The 25,121-nt window shown below is 35.2% G+C and overlaps 1 protein-coding gene and 1 long non-coding RNA gene across 4 annotated transcripts in view; both read left to right on the forward strand.

Moving 5' to 3' along the window:
• LOC117786900 (DNA N6-methyl adenine demethylase) overlaps window positions 1-25,121 on the forward strand; it is a 105,732-nt gene that overhangs the window by 68,202 nt on the left and 12,409 nt on the right.
• On the forward strand, window positions 443-23,588 carry LOC117786903. 3 transcript variants are annotated; one of them, XR_004617655.1, is made up of 3 exons: window positions 443-459; window positions 5,849-5,853; window positions 23,275-23,588. It is a non-coding gene; the product is annotated as an uncharacterized LOC117786903 (long non-coding RNA). The 3 variants fall into 3 exon arrangements; XR_004617653.1 differs by having other exon boundaries at window positions 444-471; XR_004617654.1 differs by lacking the exon at window positions 443-459 and adding an exon at window positions 5,355-5,374.

Below are 25,121 nucleotides of genomic sequence, written 5' to 3' on the forward strand. Positions count from 1 at the left end.
TTACCATATCAAGTATACGGCATCCATTATTTCAGCCCAGCATTTCCGTGTTAGCTCCGACTCTACCTTGGACATCAAACAACGTACATACATATCTTTTTGTGTCTCTTTCTCCTTCATCTATTTCTCTGTCTACATTTCCTTCGGCTCTTCCTTCTCCCTTTCTCTCATCTGTCTCAACTTTATTTGATTTATGCAATTCAATTCATAAAACTTCTTATATTCGTCATTTTGTTGCTCTCTATGTGCAATTGGAGTTGCCACGCCCACACGCCTGAGAAACGCCTTCATATTTCCCCATATTCTAACATCTTGCTAGCAAATTTTACTTGCATTTCATTTTGTTGCAGTAATTTTTTAGCAAACTTTTGCCAAACTGTCATAAATTTTTTGATGTTGCATAAAAAAAAAGTTTTGCAGCGCCCCTCGCTTACACCCTGTTCTTGTGTTGTTGTTGTTGTTGTTGTTGTTGTTGTTGTTGTTTTGGTGCCTGCATCTTTGACCCATGCCAAAGTTTTTTGGCTTATAAATTTATGCAAAACTTGTGCATATAAATAAAACTTTACACATTCTAAGAAACAAAAACAAAATGCAATTAGCTGCACATTGCTCATTGATCGCCCTGGAATACCCTGTAAATTTAGTTCATCATTGTTTTTTTACCTGTAATGCTGGGTATCTACTAGTTCTCACATGTTTTTTAATTTTTAATTTCCTTCTATCGTTTTATCCACAGATCCGCCCTTAACTTTTGAATTTGCCATTTTATGAATTTGTTGTTTCAGGTTCCCTCGTCCACAGGCATTTTTAATCAAAATTCCTTATCAACCCTTTAGGGTTTATTCTTAACCCTCATTAATCTCCCCACGTTCAGCTGTTGTCTCTTCTCTGCTGCTGCAGCTGCCACTTCTCAGATCGAGATACGTGTATCTCTGATGCCAGAGATACAAGATACGAGATACGAGTATCTTAGCCTTGAGCGTTTACATTTGGCATTAGACATCATCCATCGAGTCCTTATAATTAACTGAAGTTAGTGCAAATAATTGGATAGGCTGTTTGGTATGCAATTTGTTGGCCTGGCTTACATATTTGGTCTTAATTACTTCATTATATTCACAAATTCCCTGCATAAATTGCTTTCCACTTTTGGGGGCAGCTTATGCAATGCATTGCATGTGCCAAGCAAGAAACAGACTAATAAAAAGAGAAGGAGAATATGAGTGAGAAAGGCAGATAGCGTCGAGCCACGTAATTGAATCTCGTGTTAAGCCAAACTAACAAATTTTCGTGTTAACGGCAAATGCAAATAATAAACATTTTTTACCAAAATGCCATTGCGATTACGAAATTGGCCAAGCTTTCGCGCTGTAATAATATATAAAACTTATAAGTATATACTTATTATTTTAACAATACCAACTCTTCAGATTGTTGACAACAACAACCGACAGCTATTTGTAAAGAAAGTTGAAAACATCGAAAACAAAGTTGAACAACAGAAATTGAACGCTTGACATTTGAGCAGCGTCTCAAAAAAAACTATTTGTATACCCTGTAAAATTTTCTATGCACAAAATGGTGTATAATGCAGTGAAAGAAATATATGTAATGGATTTTCTTAAAAAAAATCCATTGTTTTTTAAGTTTACAGGGTAACTACTAGTCACTCACATTGCACTCTGCATTCTTGCTTGATTATCACTGGATATTTTTTATTCATTTTCATTACAAAACTGCAATCGAAAATTGCCAAAGCGAAGAAGAAAAGCAACAAAGAAAAATAACTATAAAATTTATGCATTTTCCGGCATTAAATTAAATTTATACATAAATTAAAGTTAACTTCGTGCAGATCATTAAAAAAACAACGACAACAACAATTCGACTGGAGAAATAGGAAGAGATAAGGAAAAATCAAATACAACAAGAAAGACAACAACAACAATTGCAATATTTGCACAACCTGCTAGCAAAAAGTTTTCTATAAAGTTGTTTGCATGGCAGCTGCAATAAATGTTGCTGTTGTTGTTGTTAGCATGTTGCTGCAAAAAGTTGCATGCAATAAAAAGTTATTAGCCAAACATTTTTGGTATGCAAGTCAAACTCTAAGTAACAAATATTGGCCAACTAATTGAGTAAAATTAACAACAATTCCGGAGAATTATTTATTTAAGATTCTATGCAATAAATTACTAAAACTTGGCTTAAGTTCTTATAATGTCTATCGTTCTACATAGACTCTAATATGCTCCATAAATTCTAACTCTAAATGCCAATTAGAAGACTCTAACAAGTTTCTCTCTCGCTCTGCCAATTAATTGTACTTTGCGCTCTGTCTCCCTCTCACTGTCTGTCTCTCTGTCTGGCTACATGTACGGGGCCATGGCAAATGCAATTAGCATATAAATACATTTGCAACAACCCCGTGGATATGACCAACAACCCGAACAAAACCAACAACCTAACACCGCCCCCTTTGAAAAGTTATGCATAATAATATCATTGCACAGAAACAACAAACAATGCAAAATGTAACAAGAACTCGACTTGATTATACCCGTGCTGACAGCTGTTAATAACAACAAATGATAAATAGTCCAAGATAACATAATTATGATATGATGTCTTTACAACGCCTGAAAGTAGGCTCTGAAAAAGTGATTATCAAAGTGATTGAAAGCTTTGCTTTGTTAAGTAACTTTATAGAGGGAAATTTACACCTTTTTAGAATTTGAAACTAGCAGAATATATACTTTTTTGATACCATAATACCCTTTAGAACGATAAATCAAAGACACTTTGCTTGCTGCAATTCTCATTTAGTTGCGCTCTAAATAAAAAATTCAATTCGAAAATATTTGCATAGCAGCAACAACAACAACAACAACAACTGTTGCCTTCGTCTGCGTCTTTGACGATGTTTAAAATTATACATTAACATTAATTTGGCATGTAAATATTTATTTATTTAGTTTAATCTTGGCAAGCGCAACAAATGCTGTTTCCCCATTCTATATATTTTGTTGTACTTTATTTATATAGTATTTCTTATTCTTTTTGCATTTTTGTTGTTATTTTTGTTGGTGCGTCGCCGATTCGCTGGCTGCCTCTGTTTTTGCGTTATTTGTTGTTGGATTGTTTTTTTCAGCTTCTTCTTTCGCCGTTTTCTTTGCATTTCTAGAGCGTAGCTAATTTTACAGCGTGTTGCAAGTGGCAGCATAAATTGCCGCAATGCTGTGCACTAATTGCTTAGAGTATCTTACCGAATTTCTAGTTATAGACTTGGAGATACGAAAAGTATTTAAGTAACTGAATAACCCTCCAATTTAAAAGCCCACAACAATCTAAATGCTAAATGAAAACTGTGCTAAGCGTCGCATAGTTCTGACAGATAAGCCCACACACACACACACACTCACACACACACAGTGTGCTGGAAAAACTGAAAGTACCCGGTACTAAGTGTATGAGAGAGCATTAAATCAACTGGAAATACTTGAGACTTGTCATTTGGCCGCATTAGCGAGCGAGCACAGTACGAGTAATGTAACGAATATACGAAATGGAACCAGGTTGGGGCATATTTTAGATCAAAAAGTATTTAGGTTTATTTTTGCATTTCATTTTTGGTTTTTGCACAATGCTCAAGGAAGCGGCAGCAACAGCAGCAACCCCAATGTATCTTAGCTATCTAACTATGTATCTCAAAGATACTTTGTGTGTGTTGTGTGTTGTGTGTGGAGCTATAGAAAGTTGTCACAACCAGTTTATTGGAGGACACAGGGGACGGGGGGGTGTTAGAGGTTGCCACTGAGGCCAACTTTCAAGTGGAGGCCCGCACAAAAACTGTCACGCATGGATTTATGTGCCACGTTTATTATATTTACATTTAATTTAACCTAAGAAAAGAAAAAATAGAGATCGTGGCAGTTGCATTTAAATTACCTACACTAAAAAGCATATACAATGTGCCACTATAATCGAAAGAAAACAATTTTCATGTAATCTAGGACATAATAATAAATTACCACAATTTCGAGCGGCATTTTCATGTTGTGCCTCTTCACCAGTCCCATTAAATGTACTGCTGTAGATACATATATATGTATCTATAAGTACTATATACTTTCCTATATACATGCCATTTTGCGAGTTGCAAAGTATGGCTATAATAGGTAATTATTTCAAATTTATTACAATGCCTTCTTTTGCGATATTTCGAGTCGAGTCTTCAAGTTGTTAGACATTTATTATGGCCCTCTTAAAGGCCAGGCAATTTGAATTTTGAAATTCGCCTTTAAATGTGTGAAGCAAAGTCGTGAAAACTTTTTTGCCAAGTTTCGTAAGCTAGCTATATATTCAACTATGATAAGAATAATTTTAATTAAACTATAGTTAAATAAATAATTATTCTAGACTCAGTCTTATCTGGCACGTGCGAATCTTGCCTTGCCTCGGTCACATGGTAAAGAAATACTAAACATTTTACAGATAAAATGCGAATGAAAATAATAATTATAATCTATTTATGGCTGCCATAAATCTATGACTCTTAGAGAGTATTGTTCTATTTTGGATTTCTTATCTTGCCGGGCATTTAACTACGCGTTTCATTGTTGCAATGGGAAAGATATTCAAATTTTTATGGCGATAAATGCAGTTGAATAAGGGAAATAAAATAAAGTATAATACTGCTGCCAGCAGAGCGATTAAGAATAGCGCACAAAGCAGAAATGCGCGCTTAGAAAGATATATAAAGAATGGGAAATATAGAAATATACTTTTACTGCCTAAATTTCTACAAGTACTATCATCATCATTACGCTTTAATAATTCCCAGACCATGAGCCAAACTAAGTCTGAACTTTGCACTCACCACAAGCTATACCAATTTTGTTAGCAAATCCGATAAGACTAGTTTCTAATCACTTTGCAGAATTAGTCACATTTCAGTGACAACATTCGCGTGGTATTTTCACCATTTCTCAAGGCATTACAAATAGGTTTTTTATTTAATGCTCTTTGTATTTAATATTTATGAGGCAAGTTCGCGTCAGCTTCAAAGTCCTCTGGTTAAACAACTTAATTTCGCTGCCACTTCTTTTGAGCCTTTTTTTTAAGTCGTTTTCTGGGCAATAGCTCTTCTGTGGCAGCAACAGCTACCTCCTCCACTTCCCCCTTCCATGACAGGGTTGCATGTAAAGTTCACTTCAGTTTAAGTGCATTTGCCGTCTTTATTTGCACTTTGTATTTATTTTGTTGTTGTTCTTGTTGTTGTTTGCCATTTTTTTTTTGCAACGCTGCTGCTGCTTCTTCTTCTTTTCTCTCGTCAACAACACACACTTGGCAAGCAGTTGCTGTTGTTGTTGTTGTTGGTCTTACCATTATACACCGACACTTTTTCATATCCTGTCTGGTCTGCTTTGGTCTAGTCAACGAGCAAAGCCAAACTGACGGCTTGTCTACGTCTTCTTCTTCTACTTCGTCTTCGTCTTCGTCTTTGTCTCCCCTTCTCAATGTGAGAAATGGTCTCCATGACTTTGCTAAAAACCGAAAAAGCGTGCAAAGCGCAAAGCCAACTAAACTATGCAAATACAACAATAACAACAGCTCGAACAACAACTCGAACAACACCAACAACAATTGCACAAACAATGCCACAAACGCTAACAAGCAAACCTAAACGCTTCTCAGCTAAACCGAACTCAACTTAACCTGGCTGCGTCTTATTTGCAGTTGCAGATACTTTGGCAGAGTGAGAAGTATCTAGCAGATACATTCGTAGCGCACAGATATCGACAATTTGTCATCGTGCGCGCGTATCTTGAAAGTGGCCCTGAACCAGGTCAGGTGTCAGGTGCACAATACAAGCTCCCCCCTCCTGCACTCTCTTTATGTGTGTGTGTGTGTGTGTGTGTCAGTGCCCTCAGATACTTGGCGTATCCGCGAGTACGTGTATCTTAAGCCAACAGCTACTTTTAGCGCTCAACGTCAATATGTCAAATTGATAAAACAAAATAGAAAATGCTAAAATTATTGTTAAGTGTTTTTTCTTAGCAGCACAAACAAGTTAACAGCTCGTTGTTGTTGTTGTTGTTGTTGCTGTTGTTGCTGTTGTTGTTGTTGTTGCAGTGGAGAGTTGCATGCCACCAGCCTTGTTGCAGTTAATGCTTAAAGACGATAACTGAGCGCGATTATCCGCTTGTGTTTTGTAGATACATTTGCCAGTTCTCCTCTTTCGCGTGTTTCTACTGTAGTTTGTCTCTGGGCTTATCAGTGGCTTCGTTTTGGCTTAGGTGTTAGCTGATATGCTGTTTGTAAAGGTGCAGACGTTATCTAACACTGTCATCTGTCTGGCAACACTGCCGCACATTTGTTCCTTGTTGGAATCTATCGAAATATGCTCAAAAACTTGTTTGAGTATCTGACAATGTTATCTGAGCTTTGGTGAGAGGTTTCTTCTATTATGTGTTGCCAGATCGCCACAAAGTGAAGTTTGGCAACAATGTAATGGCAGCTTTAACTTTCGGCTAAAAATTCAATACATTTTACAATAAAAAAAAAAGAATATGTAACATAGAAGTATAGATAGACATATTTTGGAAATAATTCCATTTTGAAGTTTGGCAACATAGCATTGAATTTTATAATCAGCTCTAGCATTGCATGATGTGATATAATGATAAAGTTAAGTACATATTTATAATAAAAATAATAATAATTTGATAATGTTAGGCTCTCATTGATTATATTTATTCTCTTAGATTATATTTATTGCCCATAAATTTTGATATCGTTTAAACGATGATGTCATGATAATAATCTGTATAAACGTAAATTTAGATAACTGTTGCCCTTTTGATAATATTACACTTTTAGCTGACATTTAAGTGAGTTGTTCCTTAACTCCCCCTGAGATTTTATTTTCATATCGTGATATCTGATATTTTATAAACAATTGAATTTGCCTTTTGTCTAGCCAGTTGCCCATTTAACTGGCCTATTACATTTTTAGAGCATTTTTAAATGAAGTTTATGAAATTATTGCCACTCAAATGAATTTACAGGGAAATTCGGGTGTTATTGTTATTGTAGCTGCTGCTGAGGCAATCAGAAAAGAAATAAAGGCAAGTTGACAAAAATAATGCAAACAGCAGGAGACACAGATTTGACTCTGCTCAGATTTGTTCCTATATGCAGATATATACGCATACAGATTTGTATATATATACTTATATATATATATATATATATATATATATATTGTATAAATGTATTTTATGCTGTTGTAGTTGCAGCTTCAGCTCAGCTGCGTTGTATTTTCTGCTTTATGTTGTGCAAATATTGACATTCGTTTATTAAAATTCCAGCAGAGTGGCAAAGGCGAAGCTGAAGTCAGAGAGAAAGGGAAAGAGAGAGAGAGAGAGAGAGAGACTCTCAGTCAGCATGGGGCCACAAGATGTTGTGTGTGAGTGTGTGTGTGTGTGAAGAGGGAGGGGGAAAGCAGGGCCAACATTTTATGTCATGTTTGCATATGTAAATGTGCCGCCTCTTGCTCAAGTTACCTCCCTCTCTCTCTCTCTCTCTCCCTGTTTCTTACTCTCACTCTTAGTCCATCTCTTTCTATGTGCACGCTAATATTTGCTTTTAATTTTTGCTTTGTTTAAACTGCAGTTTAATTTTATTTTGTACAAATATTGCCAGCAAATTAGAGACGAAAAGAAATGCAAATTGCCAACGCTGCAAGCTTGAGCTACAGCTACAGCTACAGACGACCGAGAGTCGACACAAAAGATACAAGATATAAGATACAGATACAAATGCCACATATGGCTAGATAGTCAATATCAACTGCTGTCAAGCTTCAAATTTAATTGACACATTTCTTGTTGTCGCTGCACATTTGTTGTTGCATTTGCTCGATGCAATTAAATTTTTCAAACTAACAACAAATAAATCTGCCATAAAAAGGGAAATACATTTAATGCAGAGTGGGCGTGGCATCAACAACAACAACAACAACATGACAATCAACTTGCAACTTCGTGTTGACTTTGTTCACTTTAGGTTTTAATTAAATTCAAGTGAATTTCAAAGTGTTGGCAAGAAATGCACAAAACAAAATGCGACAACAAATGAAATAAGAAATAAATACATACTCGTAAATATCTTTGGTTCATTTTAGCCATTTTGATTAGCCAGTTTTGCATAGTTTTAGCATATTTGATTTGTTTATATTTCTATTTTTGATTGCCTAACAAATGACAAAACACACAACAAATAAACTTAATTGAGATGATCATAATTTTTGTAGTCATAAATATGCATATTGTTGTGGCACTTCCTCCTCCTCTAAAATTATTGAATTTTATTTGAAATTTGATTTAAATTTTTTATTGATCATTTTTATTGCTGCTTATTTGCTTCTCCTCTTTTTGATGTCTGCTGCAATTTCGTCGCCAGCCGGAAATGAGAAATAAAAGCGCATACTTTAATGAAACCCTAAAGAGGCGGCACTTTTACAAGCATACTTAAGCACTTGACAAGGGGGAGGGAAAAGGGGGCGGGAGCAGTACTAAATGAAGCGTGTGCATCGGGAAAAGTTCAAGTCATTGCCTGATTGGCGTTTGCCCAAGCAGGAAATCACATTGGAAGTGCAGAGCATTTACTTGCCTTTACTTTACTTTGAACTGTCTATTAAATTATAGGGCAAATGTCTGCACTTTTCATGGAAATGCAGGAAAGCACGCAGCCGAGTAATAAAATTATTTCTTATTATATTAAAAAAATCATTAGAGTAATAAATTGTGTTTGCATTTAATTTTATCAATTTGAAATCATATCATAAATAATTTATACACAGAAATTATGATAGTTACGGCATAGTAAAAGGTATATATTATTCTCTGAATAATTCATCATCTCTTATAAAAACTATATAAATATCTTCGGGCATAAATATCTGCTGTATTATACAATTTTCCAGGCGATTCCTCAGCTTTTCTCAATTGCACGTTTAATCAAGGAATTCTTCCTACTAGCAACTCAATCAAATTGCCGAACATTCATTTCTTGATACGAGAAAAATAAAAATAAAATGCCAAAGGAAAAAGGAAAATTCGTATAGGATGTTTGCAAAAAATTGATTTTCTGCATCACAACGTAGCGCAATCTGAAGAAATGTGGCTATAAAAAGTGTCCATGGCCAACGCCTGTTCTCTTCTCAAGTGCAACAACAACAACAACAACAACAGCTTGGACAACAACAACATTGGAGTCAACACCTTTTGGTGGCCAGTGAGAAGAGTCTGGGAGGCAATGGGGCAAAAATCTTTTACGATTGCCGACAGAGACGACAGCATCTTCATCTACTGTTGTTGCTGTTGCTGTTGTTGTTGGCACTTTTGCAGTCGGTGTTGGGGTCACGTAAAGTCCATTTATATCAAATTATCTTACCATAATAATGAATTGTCGGCAATTATAGGTATTATCGTTATTTATAGTCGTAAAAGCTCTATGCCAATGCCATTTTCCTGCAGCGGACTCTTTGCATTTCGTTGAGACGAGGAGGGGAGTGGAGGGGGTCTGAAATAAAGTGGAGTTGCCTCCTCTCGCTTCTGTTCCTCCCTTGGGGGCATCAGTAAATGCGTAAATAAGCTTCACTTATGTATGTGAGCAGCGACGTTCAAGTGGAATCGCATAAAAATAAATCTAATTAAATGAAATCGTTTACTTGGCCCATAAACAACGGCTCTAAATTGTAATTGCTTGAAAATGCGCCACAAAGCAACACAAATACAAAATACAACAACAAAGAGTCCAAGTGGCAACAGCATGGGGCATGTGGCATGTGGCATGAGGCAAGTAGCAAAGTAACTAAATGACAACGATGACTCATTTGCCGAAGCTCCTGGTAATTGGCAACTTCCGCATCGCACAGGGGAATGCCAATTAATTAAACGATCCAACTCAAACAAAAACATTTTAAGTCAACATTTTTAGCTGTTGAATTGAAAAAAAAAAACACAAACTTGGAAATCCCCCTCTCCGACTTACAGTTGGCCCAGATTTCCCTGGAAACATATCGATAACAGTTACCAAAAATAAACACATGACTCGCTTTGTTTATAGGAAAATTATGATAAGCGATTCAAGCAATCTTATTACGCTCGAATGCTGTATGATATCATATATGATATGACAGCACAAAACTTAACAAAATAACAAGCCAAGGTTATTTGAGTCGATTTGTTGACCTTCTAACTATACAATATCAATGCTGGCAGATTCTTTTTAAAATGGGGCTCTTAGTTGAGAGAAAAACCCATCACATCGACTGCTCGAATTGGTTTGCTCCCATTTTGTGCTGTTAATTACAAGTGGCCATAAACATCCTTTAAATTGAAAAACTTCCTTTTGCAAAGTCGTTAACAGACGTAGAGATATATGAATTGGTTATGGTATTCAATATACTCTTATTTAAGGGCCAGCAATTCCCATTGCCATTGATTGCCCCTGTGGCATTGATAAAGACACACACACACACACACACACACACACACACAAACACATTCGATATATAGCCACATTTATGTTATGTAAAATGCCCACATATGATTTATGACTGGCTATTAAAGTCGAGAGAAGGACTGTCTTCTCCTGGTCAGCAAATGTGAATGTTTAATGGCGCCTCATAAATATGTACGAGTATTCACAATAACGGAAATAGAACTCATTTCAACAAAAATAATAATAATAAAAATAAGAAAAAACCTTAAAGTTAAAATTTAATTAGACACACGGAGCAAAAAAAAAAGGGGGAACAGCATTTAATTAACATTAAAAGATAAAAAAAAAATGTATAAACGAAACGAAATGAAACTCGCAAGGGAAAGGACTGAGAAATGGGAATCGGTTAGGGAATGTAGTTAATGGGTATGGGAATGGGGAATGGGGAATTGGGAATGGTAATGGGAACAGGAATTGAAATTGAAATGAAAATCAGCGCAAAGCGTGTTGAAAATGCTGCTGCATAATGGGGTTAAAGTTAAATAACAACAACAACACAAATAAAAGAACATAAAATGAAAAAATAAATATATAACATAAATAAGAACAGGCTAAAAACGAAGGGAAGAAAACATAAAACAGACGAGCGAAATTAAATTCAAGCAACAAACACAAAATTTCATTTCACGCAGCAACAGAAACTAAAAGCAACAACAACAGCAACAACAACAAAAAATGCTGTCGAATTAAAATTAATGTCGAGTTAATCGAGTTTTGTTGTTGTTTCACGAGGAGTAGGCACATCTTTCAGTTCAACAGAACAAAGAACAAACACACAAAGCCAACACACACACACACACACACACATACGCACACAGATACAACAGCAGAGAAGAGCGTGTAGAGTGAAGAGACGAAAAGAATTGGAATCTGAAAGCAGTTTGTCTTCTTCCCTTTTTGCCTTTTGCCTGAGCCTGTTTCCAACGTATTTTATTTTAGTTTATTTTATTTTATTTTTTACATCTGCTGCTGCTTCCTCTTCTTCATTTTTTCTCTCTCTTAATTTTCCTTCCACACGATTTTTATCGCTGCGTCTTGAGTGTTTACCTTGTGTCTTCGTCTTCGTCTTCGGCATCGTCTTCAGTCGCGCAGTCGCACAGCCTCCGCCAGGCATTGTACTATTTCAAGGATAACAACTAAAAGGCAGTGTGTGCAAGTGTGTGTAAAGGTGTGTGTATGTGTCTGGACTCACACACACACACACACACACACACAACCGTGCCCTTGCTACCTTCTCTACCTGCGGCACTATAAATTGCAATCAATTGATATAATTACGAACATAGCGAGCAAGGGAGAAGCAGAGTAAAAATAAGTGAGTGAGGGAGGGGTAGTTGATTGTGTCCAAGGGAATTGCATCGTCACCAATTTGCCTCAACTAAGTCTCTATTGTTTAATTAGGCTATTTAGTACTCTCTCTCTCTCTCTCATGTATCTCTCAACAATATTGATTTAAATGCTGTTTTCCACTTTACTAATGATTGCTCTTCTTTCTCTTCTTCATTTCTTTCTTTCTTATTGCAGGTAAGTCACTGTCTTGGCCTGGTTAAGTGAGGGAATGTAACCTAGTTGGCAGCATACAAAGACACAACTCAATCTTCATTTTGGGATCGCTCGTTTTGGTATTGCATTGATTTTGCGACTGTCTCTCGCCAATTAGCGAAAACAACGTGAAACAAATTAAATAAAAACGTTTCCGCAAAAACACAAAAAGAAAGAAAGAGCGGAAAGAGAGACAGCAAATGGAGACAACAAAAGAGCTTGTAAATATATATAAACCGAAACCGAAACTGAATCTGAATCTGAAACTCGCTGGCAAATGGCCGTGTGATTCATGCGTTTACATTTTTAACACGCTTCAACTCACATGGCCAAAGTATTGGTAGGAATTCGAGGGGGGGTGTGCAGGGGAGGGGGGGTTGGCCCCTCCACCACCTCCTGCAACGTTGCGACGTTCGTTTCGTTTCGAGCTAAGATAATGAGGCACAACTGAAACTGTAGGAAATTAAATACAGTGATTAAGTAACTTAATGACGTGGGATATAACCCCATACTGAATACCCCTACTTTCTGTAGTATATGGAATGCACATAATATGCTGCACATGCATCATATGCAATTTGGGTTGCTTGTTGAATAAATATATATATAGGATAAGCAATTAAGTTGACTGATTATAGCCTTCAATTTATTAAGATCTTATGTTTTCGATTGCTTAACAGAAAATGACTATATTTTTATAAATAGATTAACTATGTTAACTAAGGTTTGGAAAGTGACACACTTTCAGATCGACCTAAAAGCATTTTATTTTAGAAAAGAAATAATCTATACTTACTAAAGTTCGATTTTTTTCAATCACTGTCCATTTTGTTCCACATTTTCCCCTTGACATTTTTTACCAAAAATTAAGAATTCTGGAAAAACTCGATATATTTAACTCGATATATTATATTTAGTTTTCGATATTAAATTCGATTGGATTTACATCATTAATAACTAATACACAAATATTGCAAAGCTAGGTAGACAATATAGAAACAATTATAGAAACATTTCGAAATTACCAATCCATAATATTACACTTAAATAAACGGCAAAGTGTGTCTCTCTCTCTTTTTATAAAAACCTGAAGAGCTCTCTGGGGAATATCAATCAAAATGTACTCCTTAGGGAGTTTATTACAATCATATATCATGTACTTGTGGCATCGACAATGCGAATGTGAGGCAGGCACTTGATATCGACAATCGACACGGTCTGAGTCTTTGTTCAAGATCTTTTTCTTTTGCCACAGCATTACGAATGTTGAATTTCGTATCCATTGTGCCAAAGTTCAGTTGAATTAACGAGTATTTGTTTTGTCTTTTTTTTCCAAATTCGTACAGCGAACTTTGCGGTTCAGTGAACCTTTTACATATTATACTTAACTTAACTTTACTTAATTTTATTTTACTTTACTTTTATGCTGGCTTATTTGCATTTCTGTTTTAATTCTCTTTGGCAAAGAGGAAAAACCAAGTCAGAAGGCGAAAGAAGCAGCATTTTAATTGTGTTTAATTAGAGTCGCTTTGCTTGGCAAACAGACCCTGAGATAGTCAAGTGGCTCAAATAATTATTTTTAATTAAAACTACGCACATATTTGCGCCTGTTGCGCTCAATTAATTTTTGGCGAGTCAAGAAATTTCTTCTTCATTTTATTTTCTTCTTCTTTGTTTTTATTTTATCAAAGAAGCAATAACCTTAAAATTGAAAAAAATTTAAATGTGTTGAACAATTAATTATGCACATCAGGTAACATAGTTGTATATTTGATTACTTATATGGGTAGATATATCTATATACTTATACACTTATCCAGTTAACGAGCACTTGTGTTTGCCATTTGTGCCATAAATTATAATTTAATTGGCACATTATCGAACAAACATGATAGGAAATCTGATTTGAGGCCAAAACAAATAATATATATGCCAGAAATCTTTCTCACAGTTGCAAGTTAATGAAATACTTTTTATCCAACCATTGACTGACTGACAGAAAGCGATAACTATTTAGCATTTTGTGTTACATATTCATGCTTAAATGATTTCATAAACAATTTTCGAAAAGAGAAATTGTTTAAATTGTGTTGCAAGATATTTTTACCAGCTGACCGACTTAGAAATACGCTGTAAAAAAGGTCAGATGAATTTACAAATTTGGTGTAACAAATTAGGAGATCATTTGAATATAATATAATTATTAGAATAAATTTTGAAATAATTAAGATATTTTTCAAAAATTTTTAGATTGCTTGAAACTTATAAAAAATCTTTCACAAAGCAACAGAAATGTGAGCTACTCTTTGAAATATGGCAGTTAATAATAGACTTCAAAGTTTGAGTTATAGAGCGCATAGTAAGCTGATTGGCAGCAAGTACAATTGGGCGTGGCAACTGAGCCGCATTACCATCAGTTCATTGAACCAAAAGTAGGCAACATTATTTTCTAATTATGTGTAGAAAATAATTTAAGCTTAAAACAAACAAAATCAACGAACAGCAGCAAAAGCAAACACAGCAAGAATCTAAAAAGAATTGAGCACAAGCAAATAATCAAAAGTACCTACACATATATATTTACATGTATAAGTGTGTATATCGTATAATCAAGGTGTGGCAGGTGGCTTTGGCTTCGATTTGGGCCATAATGAAGCCATTTGCATAGTGAATGAACGGATGAATGAATGAGTTCCCTAATGGATGAGATATGCTTGGGCATAAGTATTTACGAGTGCTTCATAAAACGATTACTTGACATTTGATTGGCAGGCACAAAGCAGCTGTAAAAGATGCGATAGGAAGAAGAGTCAAGCTAATATATGAGAGCTATCAACTAACTGGAACACAAAAAAAAATATATATATTTAATAGAAAACCAGCTGAGATTGAGACTGAGCCAAAAAGCAAATAATAAAACACTTTAAACATGTTTTCATTTTGTTGTTGTGTTTACTTAGCTCTTTGCGTCTTTTTTTTCAACTACACAGCAACTACAACCCTTTTTTATTTGATGTTGTTATTGCTGCTGTTGCTGTAAAAAAAATTATATTTATTTTTGCATTAAGCACGAGGTCAATTAACCTCATGCCACAGCTTGAGTTCAACAAACGCAAAGCACACACAAATACACAGACAAACTTTAAACTACACACACACACACACACACACTAGCTTTACATTCACATTAAAAATTGTTGTGACGTCGTTGACATTTTGCACTATTACAAGCGAGGCAGCAACAACAATAAAAACAACAACAAACGGCAACGCGTCTTGCATTTTTTACAATTGTAAATTGAGTCATTTGGCTGTTGTTCTTGTTGTCGCTGTCATTGTTGTTGTTGCTGTTGTTATGCACTTGACAACACACGTCAACAGCGACAGCAACACCAACAACAACAGCAACAACAACGACAACAACTAGCTGGCATGGTCATTCATCAACACTAGCAAAAGTTTTTATTTATTTTTTATTTACTTGGACTGGCACAACATTTGCCTACCCCCTCCCTTTTCCCCCATTTCTCCCTAAAATCCACACCCTCTGCTGCTGGTTATCGATATGTTTTTGTTGTTGTTGTTGCTGTTGCTGTCGCAGTCACGTGCTGTTCTTTTTTGTTCAGTGCCGGCATTTTATTTTTAGTAAATTCTTTTTGTTGTTATTCTACTTTGACTTAATTGTTATTGTTGCTGTTATTTTATCACAATTTCGGAGCGCGCCAAATAAAAATTGTTGTTTTTATAAACAATTTTGTTGGCTGGTTGATTTGTTGTGGCTGTTGTTGTTGCTACTATAATTTTTTTTGGCAACAACATAACGTGTTGCCGTTGCCAAGCAAAAGTTTGTTGGCTTTTTGCGGTGTTAGCTTAATAACCCCCGACAGTTGGTCAAAAGGGGTGCTGAGCGGGGGACAGAATTGGGTAAATATTCAATGTAGCACAGGTGTGTGAGCACACACACACACACACACACATAAGTATGTGCTTAGGCATGAATAAACATATATTAAATATGTTAACGAGCAAATGCAAATGAATAAATAAATTAAAATGAATGACAAATGGCTGAATGAACAAAATACTTATGAATATAAAAAAATAATATTATTTAATTAAATACAAATTTGATTTGAATAACAAGCTACCCTACACTCTCATAGCGTGCGTGGTATGACAATTCGCTTGCCAGTTTATTCAATTTGTTGTCGAGTTAATAAATGACTTAATTAATGCACTCATAAATTTGATTGCAGTACAAAAACTCAATAGATACGAGTATTTGTGAATATATTTTCATTTCATTTGAGTTCATATTCATTTACTTTTTATTTATAGCCCAACAAGTTTACACATAAAATGACTAAGCGTCAATATAATCACTTTTTCTAGGGAAAACAATAAAAACAAAATAGATAATGAACACACACACTCTCTCCATGTGATTCACACCTCCCTACATAAATATATTGTTTACTTTCCAAGTATTTTCACTCCTTTAACTATGCCAATTTATTTGCATAAAACGTAAAAAATTCAAGTGAAAACAACAAAAATAATAATAATTGAATTGGCATTTCCGCTGACAAAACGGGTAATGTGAATTTTCCGGCTTTTAGATGAGTCACAGCTACAACAACAAATATAAATATAAATACGAAAATAAAACAACAATTAGTTGTAGCAATTAACAATCTCTGATATGACAAACTGTGGAAAGTCGAGCAAAAGTTGCTAGCAATTTCAATTCGAGCCAGAGAATCTGGTCTAAACCAGCCCACAAACAAGTTTATGCACTTTTTACTCACACACTCTCACAAAAAAAAAAAAAAAAAAACAAGTACGCAGCACTGAAAACAAAAATAATAATAATAATAAAAAAGACTGTATAATAATGGCTTCAATTTTCAACAGGCAACAAAGAGATTGTAATAAAAATAATACAAAAAGAAAAAAAAACCAAAGACAAAAAATAACAAAATTACTATAAAAACAACGAGGAAAAAAAGAGAGAAACTGCTGGTCGACAATTGAATACCCTAACAGCATATAAATCAAGATTAATTGTTGATATTATTTGCAAATAAATACATTAAATTGAGAGCAGTAAAAGTGACACTTTGTATGACTGCAACTGCCACATGTGGCAAGTTGCTTGTCATAGTCGAGTGAGCCAGGCTTGCAGAAAAACTACAAAAATATGTATGGCAATTTGGACGACGTTCTTTGACGTGAATTTATGGCAATTTAAGACAAGTTTTTAATTATTTTCTGTTGCTGCTTGTTGTCGTTGTCGTTGTTGTTGTTGTTGTCGTAGTTGTTGCTGCTGATGTTGCTGCTTGGCATAATAATAATTTAAATATGGTAGCGAGCTGAAATGAAGTGGCACAAGGCATTAAATCATCGCGTGCAGCTAAAAGGATAACCAACTAGTTGCAACAGCAACAATTACAATTGCAACAAGCACAGTGGCATCAAAGCGTCTGAATTTGACACCAAAAAAAAAAAAAAGAATATAATGCAAGAATTAACTATGCCACAGCTAAAGTGGGGCAACTTTACTCGATTTATAATTAAAATGTTAATTAAATAAATTAAAGCATAAAATGCAAAATAAACAACAATGTGGAGGCTGTAGAAAAAGGCAGCTTGCAACATTCTGTAATGTAATTATGCGAGTCTTGTGCGGAATTGTTGCTGTTGTTGCTGTTGTTGCTACTGCTGCTGCAGTTGGCGCTTCTTCATCTACAATGCAATTTGTATGCAAATGCAAATACAATCGACAATTCACATACACAAAGACAGAGACAAGCTAGCAGTGCCATTAAAGCGAGTTCATGGCAGACCTTATCACAGATACAGACACAAGTTGCTGCCGCACACAGTTGCAACTGGAAAGAAAGAGAGAGATACATACAGACACACACACATACATACATAAACAATGCGATTAGCATAATGGTCTTCAGGCCGTAAATATTGCAATTTTAGCATAATTGTTTATACTTTGCAGCTGCTGTCAAATGAATGCAACGCCTTTAACAAATCCCACTCATGAATACACTCAAACTGTCTCTATAATTATTATTAATTGTTGAATAGAACGAACAAATCACTTGTCATTTTGTTAAGCTTTCACATGCTTAGGTCACATGCATTTGAAGCTTTCAAGCTTTCAAGTTCGTTGCCTGCACTCATTTAAAAGCTCACTAATACTTATGCGAGTTTGTGTGTGGCACATCTTGTTAATATATTTCAACAAGTTTGCTCATTAGAATTGACAATGTTGTTCTTGATGAATGCAACTTTCATGCAACTATCACTCTATTCACATTCACTTGTTGTTGTTTTAAGCAAAGCGCGAATGTTTGTCTGCCAATCGCTTAATGCAACAATGTCTAACTGCCTGTGACGAAGTGCAACAGGAACGTCAACAACAACAGCAACAACAACAACTAGAGTCTCGTATAGTTGGCAATGTTTGCTGTCTATGGCTGTCATGTTGCCTGCCCCCTTTGGTACCGTTAACCCCTCTCACCTAGCTGCCATGTTCGTGTTCATTTTGTAGTTTCCGCGACTGCAACTTTGTAATTAACTTTTGTCACGACGCGATTGGGATGAGGATGAGGTTGATGTTGAGGATTCCAGCTCAGATGGGACCTCGACATTCGATGCGGCTCCATTTCGTTGATCATTAAAGCCACTTTAAGCTGCACGAGATATATAGTTGAAAAGCTATTTATTTATTGTATGCCATGCTCAATTTAATATATTTCATTTTGTTTTATTTTATTTATTTTCATTTACCTCGTACAGCAATTGACGCCTTAATACTGCAGTTATGCCTCAATTAGTGGCACATTAATTAAGCACAACACACATACAACCTTGACAACTATCTCTCTCTCTCTGTCTCTCTGTCTCTCTTTCTATTGCAATTGCATTTATGCTTCATGTGAATTTTCCATTGTGTGCGCACAATTGACAAATGACATGACATCAATTTAAAAAGTGATTAGAAAAAGAAATACCAGATATTCACTTCTAGCATTATTTAAGAGAGCAATACTCACTGTAATGAGTGCCTAGAGAAGAGCAACAACAACAACAACGAGAAGTAATTTACAAAAGGCACAGAGCGAACATTAAAGTATCTTATGGCGTGCCAAAAAATGGCCAAGGAATTCGTTAACGACTCCAGACATGCCAAAATTAATGGCAATAATTAAGACAACAACAACAACACTACAGCTAAGCAGAAAGTTGCTAACTTGGCTATTGACTTTAGGCCGAGAGACCAAAGAAAGACAAAACCACAAACAAAAACAAAGAAAATTTTTGTAAAAATTGCATAAAATGTGTGTAAAGGAGCTAGACTAACTAGTTACCCTAGTTAGTGTTTTAGTGAAAAAATACAGCTATTTCTAACTAAACTAAATCTTTAAAATTAATTATTTAAATACTCGCAAAAAAAATAGAACCATTCAAAATGGTAGGCAATTAATTTAATGGCAATTTATTAAAATTATAATGACAATTATACCCCAGTCTGCAGCCCAATTGCAGGGTATTTAAAGCTGTGTCCAGGTGATGCAGTCGGAAACGAGTTTCAAGCCGACACAGCAGAAAATAAAAGCAGCACTTGCAAATTATATAACATTCAATCGGCAATGGGCTCTAAAATGAAATTGGGATGATATTCAATTTGTAGATGGATGAAACAAATGGCAAGAGAAAGATAGAGGGATAGGGAGAGGGAGAGACGGCAAGAGATTCTTCTCACTCAAACATTAATGCAATGAAATGTATTTGGCAGAGTGGTAAAAAGCGCAGCTGATTTGCAAATATTTGCACTATTGATTACCAGCCGCATTATAATTTACTGCCCAGTCGCAATACTCCCTCTCATTCTCTCTCTCTCTCTTGCTGCAAATTCTCTCTCGCTTTCCCCTGTCAGTCAATGCAGTCAGCAAATATTTTCATTGCTGCTGCCTTTTTCCAATTTAATTTATCGCAAATATTCAATCAAAATAATGATGTGAGTGAAGAACGGAAATGGCGCTGACGTTGATGTCGTTGTGGAAAATGGGAGAGAACTGGGAACTGGCAATGATGGATAAATGAAAGGATGAAAGGATGAAATGACGCTGCTGAAAATGCCAGAAAATGTATAATTTTTAAAACTAATTGAAAATTACAACATCATATGCTGGAATGGAAAAGCAGTTAAATTTGTAGTTAGCAAATCCTTAACAAGTTCATAATATAATTTATAAAATTCAAATACAGGGTATATTTGCCAGCTAAGCAAGTTAATAATCCCCTGCATAAATTTAATTATTTAATTTATTACTTTTTTTTACTTATTGAGCGTCAACTAAAAATAATTGAAATAAAATATAAAAATAAATTCGATTTTGCTTAACAAAGTAATTTATTAAATATTTGAACAATCTACAAATTAATTTTATATGAATACTGCATGCAAATATTTGCCACTTTAGCACAGCATACCCCACAAAATTATGCTACAGGATATTTAAGCACATTGAAAATGACTGAGGCAAATTGAATTAATGCTCATAGTGTTGCCTCACGTCATGTCTTACTTATTTGGTCCACACGAATATTTGACTGCACATTTAACTTGGAGTCAGGCATCATGAATGGCAACAACAGTGGCTGGCAGGAGCTGTCAGGAGCTGCCAGTAGCCAGGATCAGGACTGTTTAAGAATGCAAGGCAGCGCATCAGCGATGCCAACGAACAAACGAACAATTGCAGCCTAATTGAAAGCTAAATTGAATAAAATACACACACACAACAACACAGAGATGGAAAAGAGAGAGAGAGAGAGAGAGAGTAGAGTAAAAGAGAGACACAGACGTCGTCACATGCTAACAAGGCAGAGTCGAGCGGAGAATAAAAAGGAAACTGTAGCCTGATCAACAGCGCATACTCGACACGTACAATTACATGTACAGACCCCTTCCCCACCCCTCACACACACACACACAACTGCAATAAATTATGTATGTGTGTGTGTGTGTGTGTGTGTGGGAGATAACCAAGCACACTGTGTCCATCCACAAGCAAGAAATTGGAGAGAACAGGAGCTGAAAGCCTTCACACTGCCTGCAGGATAATAACGTACAAAGCATTTTGTGCAAACGTGGCCATGGCAAAGATGGAGGCTAAAGAGGTAGAAGAGCTTGAAGAGGGGACACTGTGGTTGCTTTTGCGGGTGAGAAAATTGTGGAAAATGCAAAATTAGCATGAATACGAAATACAAGTTAAATATTTGAGCTGCCTGAGGATGGGCAACTGAGCATGCAGTCATAAGGATTGCAGGACACTCTCGCCTGGTTGTCTAGCAAAATGCCATAGAGCACAATCATTGAAATTGCAGACACACATTAAAGCAAATCGGAACTACTGCCATTATGTATGTGTGTGTTTAGAGCTTTTTGTCGGAAATGCATTTGCCAAATCACAAGATTTACATAACTCTCGAAAAAAGAGTAAATTTACGTTTAAAGTGGTTTCTATTGAACAATTCATTTGCAATGATATAATATAGAAATCTAACTGTAGATCTGCAGATATTTTGCTCATTATGATATTTTTCGTTTATTGGATATCTACAGCAATTCTTTTTCTTGAAAGATTTAGTGGTTCTTTAGAAAAATGAAAACTAATTTCCATTTTTCAAACATTTTTTTTTTTTTAATCTGAATGATTTTGTTTAGTTAAATAATACTACCTGGTTTAGCGTTAGTTTAGCAACCTCGATATATCTTTTAGCATAAGATAGTTGTTTCTTTAATAACGTGCTTCGATATTTGTGTTTACTGTACAGGCAAGCGTTGATAAGCAGGAAAACAAACAGACAACGTTGCATATTGAGAAAACATGATAACTAATATTTGATTTATTTACATTTTATTTACATTTCGCTGCGTTTCACCTTGTTTTCTTCTTCATCTGCTGTTATTTTTTTTTTTTTTTTATTTATTTATTATTATTATTGTTGCTGTATTTTTTGTTGTTGTTGTTTTTGTTGGTTTTGCTTTATTTTTCCCTCACCTTATCAGCAGACTTTGACGTTGGGGACATGTAAATAATTTATATGGCATACCCTGTTATGTGTGTAATTTATGACAGGCCACACAACACAACACACACACAGCACAAACACACACACACACACACACACGAGGTGTTATTATTGCGCTCTGTCCTCGCTCTTATCAATGTCAGAGCAACAGACAGGCCGAAAGAGACAGTGACAGTGGGAGAGAAAAAAGAAAGGGCAACCGGAGATAGTCTAGTTGCCGGCTTTTAATGGAGAAATGCTCAAGAAACTCCTAGTTGAGCCAATTAATCAGAGAACCCAGTTGGGAAATATACATTTATATTTATTACAAAAGAACCATAAATATAATGATATATACAATCTGAAAACGCATAGATCAAAACCAACAAATTGAAAGTATGATTTATAAGAGAAATATGAATTGAATTGATGTTAAAATTAATTAAAATATGATTTCGATTATACAGTTTGGTCTATCCGATCTTTCTTGCTACATTTTAGTGGATTTATGCAGTCTATAAGATAAAAATCTTCAATTTTAGTTTCAATTTTCTTGACTTTGGCATACGTAAGTCACACCCAAGCAGGCGCCGCTCTTCCGAGTCGCAGTTGGATGTATCTGTGGCACGCATATTCAATATGCTTGCAACACGCATATATATATACATATATATACTCGTATCTAGTATATCCATTAGCCTGCTCAGTCGTATGCAGTGTAGCGCATCGTTTGAGTCGCTCAAGCCGAACTGAAAATGCCTTTACCTTTTATTTTACTAGTATTTTCCCAGTTGCTTATCAACTCAGCTCGCGCAATTCAATGTAAATACTAACGCACTTACACACACACACACACACACACACACACAACTAATTGCTATTTACTCAACGCGCAATTTTCTTTCCAACGCATTTTCAGTATAAAAGAAGGAAAAAGCGAAGGAAACTTCGACGGGGTCACTGAGAAGTTTGTCGCTGTCTTTGAGGCTGAAGGCCACAACGTTTAGTTCGTTGCACGTTGTCGTTACTGTTGTTGTTGTTGCTGTTGCTGTTGCCAGCGTAAAGATAAGAGCCCACTAATCTCTCTATCTGTTTCTATCTATTCGCCTCTTTGCTTTATATTTGTTTACTTTACCAAGAAATAAATAAAATGCATTCGACGTAAATACGAAAAAAACAAAAAATAGAATAGAAAATTGTAGAAAAAAAAAAAAACTAAAGTCGCCGCGATGCAAACAAGCGACGATCATAAACATTTAATTAACTTTTATGAACTGTGTAAATAGTGAGTTAAATGCATTAACAGCAGAGTACAGAGAACTCCAAACACTTAGATACACTAACAATTAGGTATTTTAGTTGTCATATTTAGTTACAGCTGGAAACTAGCAAACAGAAAAAAAGAATTTACATGTAATAATAATATTTTAAAAAAATAATAGTAATAATTTTAGTGCCTGTTAGAGTATTTAAACTTCAACTACTTGCATCTATTTTAGTAGAATTTTTTTATGTTTTAACTGTGGCCTTACGCCTTTTTTATATGACTGTTGTCAATGTTGTTGTTGTCGTTATTTGTTGTTATTTGCCATGGCCTAAGCAAACACTGTAGAATGTGCAAAAAAATACCTTAATTAATGCCTTATACATGCACACAAATTCTCGTATGCATATTCAGATGTATTAGCTTATTTATGTACACAACATGCACAGAGAGAATGTAAATTATCAAGAATGGAAAATCTGCACACAGAAAATAATTGGCAATTTTTCGATTTGAAATTGCGTGCAAATTTATTTTAATTTTTTGGCACCTGTGTCGTGCAGATTGTTTGCAATGCAAATATATATATATATATATTTTTAGAAAGCCTCTGAGCCTCCCTTTTGCCATTCCTCTCGGTCTTCCCCTTGGCTGTCACCTTTGTAAATACACATAAATGGCTCAAACTGTGTGTTTGCTTAACTTATTTTGTTGCTTTGTCGCCAGCTGTGGCCCCCAGAGTCGTAGACCGAGGAGAGCATTTGAATTCCAATTGGTCTGCTCCTTGTTGTTGTCGTATTTGCATTGCATTATGCTAGCCAAGTTAGCACACATACAAATGCAAAAGCACACAGAGATTCAGATGTAAAATATTTTACACATGTGTTAAATATAAATCATATTTTTGCAAGCAATTTGCACAAACGATTTGGTTTGTTATTCTATGCAAATTTATTTGCCATTTGCAAAATTCTAGAAATTCCAGCCAATATGGTCGTAAGCCTCTTTAATTGGCCCAAAATGTTGTCTTGTCCAAATGCCAATTTATGTATGCAGTTCGTAATTTACAAATATTTAAACTTTTGAGATGTGTATCAAATATTACTTAAAGCATGACTAAAAAGTAATTAAAATAATAATTAATAACGTCTTCTGATACGCTGAGTGATTGAGCACAGTTCAATTATAATCATATCACATGCCTATAAAAAGGAAACTGATAACTTCATTTCTCGAACAGTTTTAGAAATGGATGTTTATTATTAACCAATCTAATCAGCTACAATTTATAGATATTTTTAAATTGTTAAGCAATAACTTGGATTTATGTATATATAAATAAGTATAATTATATGCGAGTGTTCACTTTGACTTTTCCTGAAAAGCCTGAGAAAAATTATATGCAATAAAATAAAATAAAATGCAGCTAAAGTCGGTGCTTGCCCCTTCCTCAAACTTCTCAACAAAACGACAAAAGTCTTTTATAAACATAAATTTGCAATGCCTTTAATGGCGCGCGCAACATATTTTAGTTGCAGCAGCAGCAGCAACAACGGCGACAACAACAATAAATGGCAAGCGCAGCTGTTGCTGTTGTTGTTGTTGTTGTCGTTGCAAGCTGCATTTTTGCCATGCTCTTTTTTCTGCT

This window comes from Drosophila innubila (genome assembly GCF_004354385.1).
Source record: "Drosophila innubila isolate TH190305 chromosome 3L unlocalized genomic scaffold, UK_Dinn_1.0 0_D_3L, whole genome shotgun sequence".
In the NCBI taxonomy this organism is placed as follows: domain Eukaryota; kingdom Metazoa; phylum Arthropoda; class Insecta; order Diptera; family Drosophilidae; genus Drosophila; species Drosophila innubila.